At 38.4% G+C, this 16,126-nt stretch overlaps 1 long non-coding RNA gene across 1 annotated transcript; it reads left to right on the plus strand.

Moving 5' to 3' along the window:
• Window positions 1–11,504: 11,504 nt before the first annotated feature.
• On the plus strand, window positions 11,505–14,216 carry LOC137138299 (uncharacterized). The gene is made up of 3 exons (XR_010915931.1): window positions 11,505–11,707; window positions 12,796–13,526; window positions 14,144–14,216. It is a non-coding gene; the product is annotated as an uncharacterized lncRNA (long non-coding RNA).
• Window positions 14,217–16,126: the final 1,910 nt, after the last annotated feature.

Below are 16,126 nucleotides of genomic sequence, written 5' to 3' on the forward strand. Positions count from 1 at the left end.
AATCACATAAAAAATGCAACAATGTCATCAATTCTCTGGTTTGTCTTTTTTGCACATTTGTATTTGCTGCTTTTGCTCTTATCAAGACATTGTGATTGTCATGCTTTACAGACTAAACCAAAAATCTGCATGTCTGTTTTAAATGGGATTTTATAATTGTACAAAAACAACTGTAAGGATGAAGTGAAAAAAATTACTTCTTTTTCCTTATGGCAAGTTGGAGTACAGGGTGAAAGCTGCCACACCTACATAAGTTGTATACTTAAGACCAGAGGAGCACTTTGTGAGGACCAGCGTCTCTCAGTACATGTGTATCACATGTGTCCTGCCTCACTGTGGCTTCATGGTGTGTAGTACGCAGCACTAAAGAACTTGAGAACTAAAGAAATACTAGTATGTTCAGTAGGTCCTGATACTAGTAGCTGGAGTTTTTCAGACATGATGATGATGATGATGCTTTTTATCTGTGAACAAAAGAAACCAGCCCATAAAACACCAGCGCCACTAAAACTGATGACAACTGGCAGCCAAACTACAAATGAGAAACACAAGTTGAACTTAGTTGCAGACTATCATCTGCTTTGATTTTTACTTATCCAACAAATATGTTCTCTCATGGAGGATTCATTTTGACACTTCTTACTCTGCAAGTCCTGAGACGGGTTGAACTATAGAAAGAATCTCAATCTGTCAGTCTGACAAATCTCAGGGGTTAATGTATTAACTTTTCACCTTTGGGGAGTTTCGGTGTGAGCGTGACACTGACGGTGAAACAGCTCTAAATGAGTTTTGAATGTAATAACATTTTTTAAAAGATCCTTACGTTAGTCTTGTTTCGTGGACTGGCTAAAAACCTCTTGATAAATGTCGAGGACATTGATGAGTTAAACACAGGCATCAACAATATGATGGTGTTTGAACACTGAAAACGGTAACGACAATCTGATACTCTGGTTTACTTTTGCATTTTTAGTCCTGACAAGCTGAAACACTGATCTCACTTCTGCAGTTTTTGGTGCTGCAGCACTAATCCACCACATGCAGTGTGTAGTCTCAGAGGCTGCTGGGACATGTGTCTGCAGGTGAAGCTACACACAAAATGAGGACACCAATTAGTGTTTGCCTTTTTTTTAGTAGTTTTCTTTGAACGATTCTTTCATTTAGATCTTTTTTTTTTCCAATGGAAAAATGAAACCGTAGGCACATTGTGAAAGTGACGAGTAAAATACTTTAACATGTCATTAGGCTTCAAGTGAACTTGTAACACAAAATTCAGAGTTATCTAGGCAGTAGAGGCCCAGACCACAATATTAGATACGGGTTGGTATGTGTGATTGATTGGTGACATCATTCCCTTGTGAACAGAAAGTGAACTTAACACGTGAGTGATGACACATGATTTGGTGTAATGTAAGTCGGCTTTTTAGAGCCAGACGAGTTGTGCTGCCTTGTCTCCTCATTTCTGCTACAATCAGTATAGTGACTTTTATTCAGTGGAAACACACAGATGGACCATCAGCACAGCTGAACATAATTACTTAGAATTACTACAGCCGCACTGCGAGTTCTAACGTTAACCAAGTTACAGTTAAGGAAACTTTAAGGAGAAAATAGTCCCTGTTGTTCTCGATCTAGACGTAAGAGTGTAATTTATTTATTTAATTTTTAAGGTTTTTTTTTTATTTTTAATACGTTTGCAAACTTTGTCGTTCAGAATAAGAATGTGTTCACTTAAGCTAAACAGTATTTTTTTCAGATGATTGAACCTGGATGTTCTTGGCATCCTGCCACCTCCTGTCATAATCTGCTTGTATTTTTAGTCTCCTGACAAACATGTTCACTCTTCTAGGATTCATTGTGACAGTTCTTACTCTGTGAGTCACAGCTCCTGGGATAAATTGAAACTTAAAAAAATCTCAGTCTGTCAGTTTGAACCCAGGGACCTTGTTGCTGCCATTTTTCACAATGTATTTCATCTTTGACAGACAAGTTGAAGCCGAGGACTTAATGTGTTTACTCATCACCTTTATGGAGTTTCAGCATGAGCATGACACTTAAAACCATTCCTGAACAGGTTGGAAGGATGAGGTTCTGGTTTTACAACATTCCAGATGGGAACCCAAAGGCACATTGCAACAGAGGCTTCAAATGACCTTGTAACTCATTTACTGGTAACAAAAGTCAGAGTTTGAAGGTTAATTCCACAGCAAGGAATTTATTATTCAATAAATGTGAACATTTCCACCTTTTTGTAAACTAGAATAGATACAGCAGGAAGGAAATGCAGCTTCTGCAGGAGACGTGGATGCAAAGACAATACAATAACTCCATCAGCATTAAAATAAAACCTTACTGCTCCGCTGAGAAAATGGTGTCTTCCACTATATTTAACCTGCTGGGACTTGTGGATGAAATGTTGTTAGGGTGAATCAAATGACACATTTTCAGAAGGACACTGTTTTAACTTATCCAAGGAGGAAGTAGTAACACTGCAAAAGCCAGTTCCCCAAACACCACCACCACCAACAACAACAACAACGACCTTTGGCTGCAACACAAGCCCTTCCTCAACTACAACTGCTGGTTTGTCAACAAATTAATGGTGCAACAACTGCTGCTGCTGCTGCTGCTCCAACAACTGCTGCTTTTAGTTGTTGAAATTTCCTAGTTTTAATATTTTAAATCAAGATCAGCTAAAACCACACTATGGTGATAATGAAGAAGTGATTAGATTTTTTTAATAAGTAATTAAACATTTTCTCATATCTTAAAAGTGCTATAACTGTCTTATCTTATTGAATAAACAAGTGGTGGTGCATTGTTCTGACTTTCATCTAAGCCTACTTCCGCTCAATATATTGACATTTTCCAGTGTTTTATTCATGGGGGTTGTTAAATGTGTTGGTTTGATGGTGTCCTCAGCTTCAAAATTGTTGATAATAAATCCACGTTGAACTCAGAAGTCAGAGTTGTTTCTACCTTATTGCTTTCAAAATGCTTAATTGTTTAACATTTTGGTAAAAGAAGCAGTACGGTGCCAATCAGAGTCCCTGAATGTTATTTTAGCATCTGTTTTCATTTTGAAATGCTGTCCTTCAAAACCCTTCCTTTGCACTCAAAAGGCCCCTGATCAGACTCAGGTTGGTGGTAGTGGGGTTGTATGAGATACTTCTCCATTGTAGGCATATTACTTATAGTAGATGTCAAGTTCAATTGTGAACAGTGTGTTAGATGTTTTTGAGCTTATTTCCATATCTCCTGCTGGTTTCTAATGTGGTCACTTGATGTCATTGTTGCCAAGTTTCTAAAGTGTTTCTAATCCCACACGTATTGCTGCTGAACCATAGGGGTGTGTAGTATTGCTCATACGCTTTGCTTTCTTTTATGGTTGATTTTAAATATTAATAATATTGGCACATTGTTTTTGTTTGTATGACGGTTGTCTCTCCAGTACTAAAACGTGCTACACTCAGATCATTACTTTCCACACAGAACATATAGAATTAAAAGAGGTTCTTTGACTGCACCTCTTCACAGTAAGCGCAGTTTTAAGGACGTGAAAAAACATGCTCATTGTAGCATAAAGCAAAACATTTTGTCGGCTTCATACCTTCAACAATTAACTGTCAAAAAGTACAGAAAGTATTTTCATCAGGAGAACTTAATTATTGACCCTGGAACTCATTGTAATTATGGTTGCAGTAAGTCGTAAATATTAGTTATTGAAGTATTGAAGACAAGCTCTGTAAAGCTTTGCTTTCATTTCGACATTAACAAACTGTTCTTCTGGGAATCTTACAACAGGTTGAACAAAACAATGAATTACTGATTCGTGATTATACTCAGAGTTTCCTTTGTTTGACAGTGACAGTTGTCCTGATGGACCAAAGCATGAAATACCCAGACTGGTTCCGCTTTCTTGATCATCTTGTAACATCAGTACAGCTAAACAGAACTATTGCGTGTTCACAAAGAACAATGGTAGGAGGGGATTTGAAATAAACCAAAACTGAAGAACAAGTTTCAAATAAACTCCAGTTAAGAACTGGTGCCACAGCACTGAAAAAGAATTCCTGAATAGCAGCAGCTCTGTGTTGTTTGTGATCTAGTCAGGTGTCATTTCTTATTCCACTTTTCTTTGTCCACTGTTTGAAAAAGCATCAGCTAAATATCCTTGACTTGTTTTGAAAGGGACATGTTGCCCTGGCAACTATACTGGGTTCCACGTTACACTGACCACACGTCTGAAGTAAAAGAGATCTCACTCTTTGTCTGTATCTGCAGAACTTTGCATGAACTTATTCACAGAACAATGACGACATGTTGGTTTTTAAGTCATTTTCTTCTTTGGTTTCATTTACTGAAAATGAAAACTAAAGGTGGTGAGTTCAGTTTCATTTCATTGAATCACAATAACCCTGCTACACAGCTTTTATAATGTATGTGCTCAAAACAATCATTGGATGTAATGATGAGATTCCAGTTTCACATCATTCCACATTAAAAGCAACAGGCACATAAAAAGTCAACTATGAATACGGGTGATGGTGCAACAGAGGTGCTCACAAATGTGTAAAATCACTTCAAGTGGTATCAAGGTGTTTGCAGAAGAGAACAAGTGCATTTACAATTATAGGCTACAAGCAAAATGAATAATTATAAGTATTTATAAGAAAGAACCAACAACATTCCAGATGGGAACCCAAAGGCACATTGCAACAGAGGCTTCAAATGACCTTGTAACTCATTTACTAGTAACCAAAGTCAGAGTTTGAAGGTTAATTCCACAGCAAGGAATTTATTATTCAATAAATGTGAACATTTCCACCTTTTTGTAAACTAGAATAGATACAGCAGGAAGGAAATGCAGCTTCTGCAGGAGACGTGGATGCAAAGACAATACAATAACTCCATCAGCATTAAAATAAAACCTTACTGTTTTCCACTATATTTAACCTGCTGGGACTTGTGGATGAAATGTTGTTAGTGTGAATCAAATGACACATTTTCAGAAGGACACTGTTTTAACTTATCCAAGGAGGAAGTAATAAGTATTTTTACTGTGACATTTTAAGTCTGCTATGTTAAAAAGTGGGTGTGGTGGGTGTTGTCATTAAACATTTTTGGTGACAAAGGTGAGTGACAGCAACACGTCGATTCCTGGAGGTGTCATGTGTCGCTCCTGAATTTATCCAGCACCTGTACAGTATATAAAGTGCTGCAGCACAGAGCAGGTGAACTTACAGCATCAACATCCAAGATCATCACAATGAAGCTGCTTGTTTCTTTGACTCTCACCTGGATGCTGCTCTGTGCAGGTAACTCGACTTATTCTGACTATACACGTTCTACAGGTCTTACACAGACTGATTTAAAACCCTTAGGAAGTTTAAACTGAATAGTTCTTTAGAAAAATAACAGAATATTTATTTTACTACAGCAAATTATTACTTGTTAAAGTACAATACAAGACTTATTAGATTGTATCTGTGGTCTATAACCATTTTACCTGATGTCTCAAATCTTCTTTAAAAGCAGGAAGAATTTTAAATAATCAAACACCTCAGACATTTGAGTTAAATTCTAATTTTTGAGATAATCAGAATCATTAACTACTTTGTTCCCCAAACAACAACAACAACAGCACAGTCACAAACAACAACAACAACAACAGCTGCACCACCAACAACAACAACAACAACTGCACCACCACCAACAACAACAACAACAACAGCTGCACCAACAACAACAACAGCAACAGCTGCACCAACAACAACAACAACAACAACAACAGCTGCACCAACAACAACAGCAACACCAGCTGCACCAACAACAACAACAACAGCTGCCAGAACAACAACTTTCCCAACTACTACTCCTTGGACATCAACTACTCCAACTACTACTACTCCTTGGACATCAACTACCCCAACTACTACTCCTTGGACATCAACTACCCCAACTACTACTACTCCTTTGACAACAACTACCCCTACTACTCCTTGGACAACAACTACTCCAACATCTACTGCTTCCACCACAACAACAAACTGCTCCCCCAACAACAACAACAACAAACTACCATCCCAAGAACAACAACAACTGTTTCTGCTCCAACAACAACAACTGCTGCTGCTCCAAGAACAACAACTGCTGCTGCAACAACAACAACTGCTGTTCCAACAACAACAATTGTTGCTCCAACAACAACAACAATAAAACAACTACTGCTCCCAGGACAGAAACAAATTGCTCTCCCAACATCAACAGCAACAAACTACCACCCCAACTACAACAACTGTTTCTGCTCCAACAACAACAAGTGCTGCTCCAACAATTGTTGCTTCATCAAAACAGCTGCTCTGACAACAACAATAAAAATGAAGATCAATACTTCCACTCTAAATAGTTTGTGTTAACACACATAGTCAGGAAAATCAGCATCCTTCCATCTTTTGTCATGATCTTGTAGAACTGTTATTCCTTTGCTTCTACTACATGTTTGAATAAAACGTCCTGTCTTCTTGGGGTAAATGATGATGTTCCTCTGTGAGTTTCTGCTGCTCAGAGACACATCAGCTCATGGTTTGTCTTGTAATCTCATTACTTCTCCGTGCACCTATTGCTAAAGCATAAACATTAGATTAAAGCATTAATGTGATTTTATTAGATATAGTCGAGGACAGTATTGCATTATTACAATTGCTGATGCATCATAATGTTACAACTTTTGGATTCACACTGTAACTTTCCAGGCAGAAACAGCAGTAATTCTGTAGTGAGAACACTGTTAGTGGGTTTTGCACTTACACTTGCACTTATGTGAAAAATGCAGCATCATCACTTCTTCTTCTGCTTGCATGTGTGTATTTGCTGCTTTGGTTATTTTCAAGTTTATTTCAATCGTCACGGGTGTAAATTGTTGGTTTAAGAAAAGAATAAATCTGAATATGTCGCTTTAAACTCACAGACGTGGTGACTGTAGTTTCTCTGCTGCTTTACATAGTAAACAGTTAAAAATCCATATGAATCAGCATGTTACTAACTACAGAAGGAAACTTTGGCCTGGAGACATTGTGGTAGTAATAGTAGCAATAGTATAATATAGAATGTTCACAGTGGGATTTTGGTATTTGGTAGTAAACAGTTTGTTCCCAAAGCAAACCACAGGTTTCTACTTAGACCGACGTAACGAATTTCATCCAGCTGTTCACTACCTTCCTCCTCACGTCTTCACCAGCACCTGCATAGCTGTGAAACTACAATCATGAGACACACTGGTTAACAGTAGATTCTTTCTTATAGTAACAGTTGTCATGGTTGCTGGAATATTTTTAAGCTCCAAGTGTACTTTTACCAGGCTTAGTCACACAATCTATTTGTTTTGATCAACAAGATGAGGCTACAGACACTTAATTAAACCCCTATAAAGCTCAGAATGAAAGGAAAGAAACCTTTAGTTTAACTACAGATGTTGTATTTTATTTAGAAAATGCAAAAGCAAAAAATCAAACCATCAAAGTATTTGAGGTAATAAAATGAATACAACATCAGATGTATCATTTCTTGTCCTGTCTCAACTATCAGTCTACTCACGACCTCAGTGATGTTTGGCAAATAAGGCTGATTGAAGAGTAAGAAAATGATAATTGATGCATGATGCAGTTATCTGGTTGCTTTCTTTGCAATGGAATAACATCATCAGTCAGGCTCAAAGGTCTAACTGCCTTTGGCAGCCTCATCAGGTCAGACAGGTTGATATCCCCTGTTGGTCTCTGTGAACTTCTGGCTATCTGAAGCAGACTGACACAGTGTACCCATGTAGTCGAAGGATGCATGTCTAACAATCCAAAACCTAGAGCTCTTATACTCTTTTTCTACATTAGATAATGCTTATTTTACACTTGTACACTCCAAATGTTCACGTCCACCATGTGACCCTATTTATTTTTTCTCTGGAATTTACCCGGCGTGTTTCCAATTTGGATTTTCTCCACTTTAACTCCGCCTTCCTGCAGGTTCTTTACAGCTGAGGGATTTCTGAGCAGTAGCATTGGGCTTGGTGGACATATAAAGTTGCGTATCATCTGCATAGCAGTGGAAATAAATACTAATTCCCTGAAAATATGGCAAAGAGATTAAAAACAAAAGAGGGCCGACGACGGAGCCCAGTGGAAAATCACTATTGACAGGATCTGGCTGTGAATAACGTTTTTAGTCGTGCGATCAGAGAGGTACGAAGTAAACCAGGTGAGAGGAACACGACTAATGCCAATAGTTTTACGCGCTCCAACAAACTGTTATGTGAAATGGTGTTGAAAGCTGCACTCAAATCAAGCAGGACCAGAATGGTCAGCAGTCCATCAGCAGATCGTTAGTGAAATGATTCAAAGAGATTATTGTAGTTAAGTGCTGCAACTAGTTTTTCCCAAATTTTTCAAATTGGATGAAAGTTAAACTTTCATTTTTAACTGTTTCTACATGTATCAAAATACATTTTCATTTTCAAATGGAGCTTTGATTCAACTTTGCCAAGTTTACACATTAATTGAACACATATAGGGCAAATCTCCTGTGAGCTCTTTTACTGTCATGATCATGATAAAAAACCTCCATCTTTCATTTCTTTTACTTCTTTGTGTCATTGTAGTGCTTTTAGTGACATTACATTGTAGTCCAGGTGTAAAAGGGTTACAAATGCACTTTGTTTATCATTATTATTTTCCATTTGTGTTGTGAATGTTATTCATACTTTTAAAATTCAACTTAGTATTTGTGTGTAATTGAGCCATGTCCTGTGTGACTAATGTAACTGTGGGGAAACTTTCCTTTTTTGTGCATGTAGGGGTCAGATGTGCAGGTCTTCTGCAGGTTTCTTTCTATTTTGTTATCATTTCTGTTGTTCATGTCCCGTCACCCAACTACATGTACGTCTTCACTCTGACCACTAGGTGGTACAAGTGGACTATTTCTGAAGGGGTTTTCATGCTTTAAACTGTGAAGTTATGTTCATGTTTCTAAAAATATGAATATTTGTTGTTAAAAGAAGAATGTTTCCTGGTGTATTGAGATGTATCTGATAATGTGTAGAGCTCTGAATATAAGGCTTATAAAATATTTGTTGTACATGTTTCCCTCACTGTGCTGCTGATGTGCAGGACAGACCAGAAGACGATTTCTGTGGTTGCTTTATTGTCTTCTGCAAAAGCAAATACATCATGGGAAAATGTCCAGTCAACACCTGCTACACACAGTAACAATTAATATACTTATGTAAAACCTTTAAATACGTTTTTCCAACCACGTCATAAGATCAGGGCTTTTTTTAAAAATGTGTCCAAAAAACAAACAAACAAAACCAAAAAAACAGGACATGGCACAAGCAACACATTCTCATCCCAAGCAGTAGATTGTACGTACACTGATCGGGCCTCATGACCACGTGAGCAAACCAATACAGCAGCTCAGCCATGAGCTCTACTTTGACAAAGTTCTAATTTCTCAGTTTGTAAGTTGAAGGTGATAATTTGTACCACTTTTCTGGTCATTTGTACTGTTCGGGGTGTGTACTACTACTGTCTGATCACTGTAATTATAGTTCCAGTAAGCTTTCTTCAGAACATAAGCTGGATGTACTTGGCATTGTAGCACATTCTGTTGTGATCTACTTGAATTGTCATGTACTCGACAAACAAGTTCTCTTGTCTTGGGCCAGTAAACTTTTCTTATGAATGTGATTGTGAAGATGGGCCAGCTGCCACATCTGCTGCTACATGTTTTACCTTCCTCTTGTGTTGGGGTCACCACCGACCCGTTTTAACATTTTTAATGCATAAAAGCAGCACACACATTAAATGATTGCATCAAGGCTTTTTGCCTTTGTCAGCAAACAAAATCAAACTGAACCAAATCAATCTGACTAAATTCTTAAATACAGGTGCCACTTGTTGTTACTGTGATGACATACACTCACTGGCCACTTCATTAGGTACAACTGTACAATCTAATCCTGCCAGGAATTGTACTTTTTCAAGACTCTAACCTAAGTCAGTTTTTAAGATGAAACTGTCAGAAAGGTTGAGTGCATTAGATTAAGAGGTTCTCCACCATCCACTGTGACCTCAATGATAAACACTCAGTAGAATTAGCCCCTTTCTGACAGTTCCAACCTAAACACTGAGCAATTATAACCTTGAAAAAGTTGAAATTATGACAGAGCTGCTGAATTGGATTGAACTGTACAAGTGTACCTAATAAAGTGGCCTGTGAGCAATCTCAATTTTTGTCCCTACTTTCAGTTGAGTTTGTTTTAGTTTGACTTTAATTCAAGAGCAGCAGCTGCATTTGTTCCAGACTTTAAAGTAAACAAATTATTACTTGTTAAAGTACAATACAAGACTTATTCGATTGTATCTGTGGTCTATAACCATTTTACCTGATGTCTCAAATCTTCTTTAAAAGCAGGAAGAATTTTAAATAATCAAACACCTCAGACATTTGATTTAAATTCTAATTTTTGACATAATCAGAATCATTAACCACTTTGTTCCCCAACAACAACAACTGCTGTTCCAACAACAACAACCATTATAATGAAGATGAATACTTCCACTCTAAATAGTTTGTGTTAACACACATAGATACTCAGGAAAATCAGCCTCCTTCCATCTTCCGTCATGATCTTTCAGAACTGTTACTCCTTTGCTTCTACTGTAGTTTTCACATGCTTGAATAAAACATCTTGTCTTCATGGAGTAAATGATGTTGTTCTTCTGTGAGTTCCTGCTGCTCAGAGACACATCAGCTCATGGTTTCTCTCAGTGCACCTATTACTATAACGAAAACATAATGTGATATTGTTGGAAATAGTCGAGTACATTATTGCGTTAAAACACTTGCATCAGCTGCATCATGATGTAACAACATTCACACTTGCAGCTTCCCAGGCAGAAACCGCAGTTATGTTAAAGTGTGAAGACTGTTAGACTCTGGGGTAACTTTACTTTCCACTTCTTTAGTAAATACTGGTGTGCTAAATGCAACCAGCCCTGTTGTGGACAGATACAACTTTACTGCAAGTATCTCTGAACGTAACCAGTTTCTTGTGCATTTGACAGATTAAATGAGGCTAATTATTGCTAGTGGTTGGCTAATAATAATAATCTGAACTAGAACTTGATACTATATTCAGGCGCCATTGGCTGCAAGTATTTATTAGGTCAAATTATGCTGAACACTGAAGACATATGTCATCCCAAAGCAACAAACATGAAATTTAAAAAAGAAAAATGGGTCATTTTGTGTTTTTGGTTTCCCTATTTATTTTACTAAAAATCAGCAAACAAACCTGATCATTTCAGTGTTTACTCTGCAGAGCTTCTGCTGCTCGCTCACAGAGCTGTTCAAGCACTTTAACCTCTGCTTTTCGGTAAGTGTCTAACTGATCACACAGACTGGTCAACTGGTGTACTAATACTAATACTGTGAATGTATTCAGAGGGGCTCCATGTCAGCAGGGAAGGCAAGCAACTGGTTGGGTCCCAGACCAGTAGGGGGCCCCCAAGGGCTGACCAAAGTTAAACTCTGTACAGCCCTGGCTGTGTGCAAAGCTTGCAACAAGAACAAGGACGACCAGCTGAGGAAAAGGAAGACGAGTTATAATTCTGGGAGCGAAAAAGGAAGAAGAGGAGAAAAAAGCAAGATAGTGGTAAGTGGAGCAATGGAGGTCAAAGATCAACGGCTTTCAGCTTTCCCTTCAGGGGTCAGCACAGCTAGTTTGGGTAGTACATGTACATAAATGCCATTAAACTTCTCTTTGAATTCCCCACATCAAAATATCTCTACTTGTAGCTGAAAAATTCCTCCAGATGACATCACTTGAACTCCTTATTATAAAAAGATGTCCTCTGGGTGATGTCATTTGGAGGAGTTCTCAGCTAGAAACAGAAATATTTTAATATAGAAAAGTCAGAGTGAAGTTAATATTTACATTCTAAACTAAAGCCTTAGAAAGCAAGTTGAAAATTGGGAAGTTGCTCTTTAAGTTTTGAAAAATGCCCTTGTCATAGTGTACAAAGGATGTACAGAGGATGTACAGAGGATGTACAGAGGATGTACAGAGGATGTACAGAGGATGTAGAGGATGTACAGAGGATGGGTGAATGTAGAAAAAAAGCACTGTGGTGCTTCACAGTTGATTTAGCACCAGGGTGGGTCAGGTGAGCACCTTGCATGGTGGCCACCACCATCGGTGTGTATGGATAAATGGAATCAACATTGTAAAGTGCTTTGGATAAAAGCACCATTTAAGTGGCCATTTCTTTACCATTTACCCCCAATTTACAACAAAATTCAAATAGAATAGATAGAATAGGCTTTATTGTCATTGCCCATAAACTGTGGGTGATCTTCTCCAACAGTGCAGTAAAATATAATACAGTAGTAAAATAAACAGTTACATAATAATAAAGAATCCCAGGTAAGCAAGGTGAGACCTTACAGATTCACAGAACAGATCCAATAAATGCCCCTTAAACAGCACCTGGCAACAGTGGACAGGAAAAACTCTGTAAAGAAGTAAACCTCCAACAAGACCAGGCTCAGGGTTCTTTTCTACGCCTGACTGTGCTGCCTGCTGCAGGTGAGCTGACCTCTGACCTTTAGTGCTCTTTCTGTATGGACTGATTGTTCCTATGAGTGAGTTGTACAGAGTGAACATTAGAACACATCAACAGCTGCTGATCAAACTGAAGCTAAAACTGAACTTCCTGCACATTTCTACATTTCTGTTAACAGTGAAACAATCAGCAACTCTGGACCAAATCAGTGAAAAACAAACACAACGGGGGAGAACAATCCCCTAGGAAGTGAGTACTGAGCGCTTCTCACACACCTGGTGTGTGAGCTGCACAGTATAACCAAGTCCAACAGGTCAAGCAGAAGAACCAAACCCAGGAACCCAGGTGGGTACAGACAGAGAGAGAGCTTTGACAACTACAACACCATAAGGTGACATAAAGTGAGTGCAATAAATATTGTTAAAGGTTTTAAAAGTGTTAAAACAAATATGAAGCTGTTTTCAATCACACTCACATACGTAGATGTAATAACTGTCTAAGATCATCAGTGTTTGACAGTATAAGTAGTAAGATCACACAACCAAGAGCTGTAGATGCTGAGAAATGATATATTTTGACATAGTGTTATTTAAAAAAAAGCTTTTCTCTTACACCCATTTCCCCTCAGTGTGAAGCTAAATTTAATTCTGACTCCTCCCATCTGATGACAACTACAACTAAACACAGTCCAACCTCTAGATTAGTTTGGATCTGGTTTTCAAACTGTCACTGTCCATCTCATCTTTGGAGAGTCCTGCAGATTTCAGAAGAGAATAGTCCAAATCCTGTAGAGGACAAAACCTTAGTGAAGTGTGAAAGAGGAAGAGCCAGTCAGACCCAGGATCAGTGCTGACGGGTTTCACTTCAGTCCAGACAACATGACGATTCAATCTACTTTTAAATTTCTGGGTGAGTCAAAGCCATCGATCATCCATAATGAATCTGTGTTGTTCAGGTGTCAGGTGTGTAAAGAGAACAGCTCTGTATCTGACAGCTTTAGTACCTAATGAACTAATACATGCTGATGGATGAAGCAGCAGTCAGTAGGATTTCCTGATCCAGACTGTTCTTGATCTGATACTTAAATTATTGATAGGAATTAAAGAATGTGATCCTGTCTCTGCTATAGCTAATGACACATTTGTCATTTGAAGCACTACATTCAGCATCACTCTGGTTATGTTCTTCCTCGTGTGGTCACTGCTGTTCCATCTCACCTGCACATCTTGCTGATACAAAGATACAGAGTGACACAGTGAACCACGAGGCCTCCAGAAAGTTTTCTTCTTTGGTAAATGCAATGCGCTGCCTTTTTATAGTATCACTGATCTTCGACCTTAGTTTCGATTCATTACTGCAAATGCTTCTTTGAACATTTGCTGTTTTCAACACAAATGTGAAATGAGTTGATAATTATTTTCTCCTTTTGAAAAGTTCTATGTATCTGGTCTGTAGCCTTTACATTTAAAATCAGGTTTTCTCCTTCAGTCTGTATGTGAATTTAACTTCTTCTATCTATATCACAGGCGTAACAGTTCTGGCTTTTGTGGTTGTCCTGGTTCTGTTTCTGGTTGGACTTGTGCAGCTGTTGAGGAATAGAACAGGTATGAAAAGTGAACTGCTCAGTGAGTCTTGTCCAGTCCTCACGTCTGTACTGGAACTACAACTTTGACCGAGTCTGTTGGAAGATAAAGTCTACAATGACATTTTCATATCAACCATTTTTTTCAGGTTCATGTTGGACATCAACCCACTGCCTCTACTGTAAGTGATGTTGTTACTTTACATTTCTAAGTTTGATTATTTTCTCTGATCATTTTCTGACAAGACAGAAAGTTTGTAGTTTTCACATTATTTTTTTTCTCTTTACACTGTTGGAGACGTACAAAAAGGTTATTCTTCAGGACTCAGGCCCAGATACAGTAGCATCCATACCTGCTGTGTGCCTGATACCCACTGAGCTGTAAAGCACTTCATATTGCACTAGCCTGAACAAAAAGTGCTATATACAGTTTGAATCATTGGTTGGTTGATGTTTCTGAAAGTAGTGTCACATAAATCCACTACTTAAATTAGATAAAAACCACAGTGACGAAATATTTTAGGAAATAACTGAGTTATCAATCTACATATGTATTTCTGAGAATACAGAACACTAAACTGCTTCAGATCTTCAAGCTAAATATAACACACACCAAAAAATGTTGAACATAAACAGATTGAAAGTGCATATGGCAGGTTACCAGCAGCTGTTCATGTAGAAACATTAGTCTGCTGGTGGTGGTAGCAGCTTAGTAATCACAGAGCATTCTCACCTTTGACTAACAAAGGCTCATAAATTAGTTTGGTTTCAATGAGGGGACAGTTTGGCCTGAGTGTCAGTGGAAGATTGGTCCCTTGTCTTCAGCCCTAAATTTGTAAAGACCTGAAGTTTACCTGCACCAAGCAGGGACATCGTAGGACAACTTAGTTTTATCTTTATCCCAATTCCTCTGTCTTTTCACTTCCTAATACTAATTCTATTTTCCTCCTCACAGATAGCCCCTCCCCCCAAACGTGCACTTTCACCTAAACCACTTCCACCTCGACCTCTTTTTTCTCCTGCTTTATGTCAGTCATCAGTCAACCTTGCTGATTTCATCCTGCTAACTTATTCAAACTGTGCATCACTCTCCTCATTTCCAACTCTTACCAAGGACGACTCATCCACCCTCGTCCTCTCTAACCATCCTGCCACCTGTCCTCTGCATCCCATCCCCTCCACTCTCCTTAATGCAGTTGCACAGACACTAATCCCAGCTATTACACAAATCATTCGTACATCTCTAACAACAGGCACCTTCCCCACCTCATTTTTAATAATAATAATAATAATTCATTTTATTTATAAAGCACTTTACGTTTGTTTACAAATCTCAAAGTGCTACACAAGCAGATTATAAGCAAGAATAAAACATAAAAACATGTAAAGCATAGAAACATAAAAAACATAAAATAATATATAAAAAAGATAATGATCACTTTAAAATGCTTTACTAAACAAAAAAGTCTTTAACTGTTTTTTGAAACAGTCCACAGTCTGTGGTGCCCTCAGGTTCAGGTAGAGTGTTCCAGAGCCGTGAAGCAGCTGCTGAGAAGGCTCGATCCCCCATTGAGTGGAGTCTGTTGTGGAGGGGTAGAGGTGATAAGTGTTGGTAGAACGAAGGTGTCTTGTTGTAGATTGCAATGTGAGGAGTTCATTAAGATACTGTGGGGCATTTCCATGGATGCTCTGGTGGGTAAGTAGACAGAGTTTGAATTCAATGCAAAGGTGGATGGGGAGTTAGTGAAGTGTCTGGAGAACAGCAGTGATGTGCTCATATTTCGCACCCTCATAAGGATCCTGGTAGCATTGTTTTGAACATATTGGAGCTTTTGAAGGCTCCTGCCAGAGATCCCAATGAGAAGAGCATTGCAGTAGTCCAGCCTGGAGGAGACAAAGGCCTGGACCAGCCTTTCAGCGTCGCAGA

Source organism: Channa argus, chromosome 12, assembly GCF_033026475.1.
Source record: "Channa argus isolate prfri chromosome 12, Channa argus male v1.0, whole genome shotgun sequence".
Lineage (NCBI taxonomy): Eukaryota > Metazoa > Chordata > Actinopteri > Anabantiformes > Channidae > Channa > Channa argus.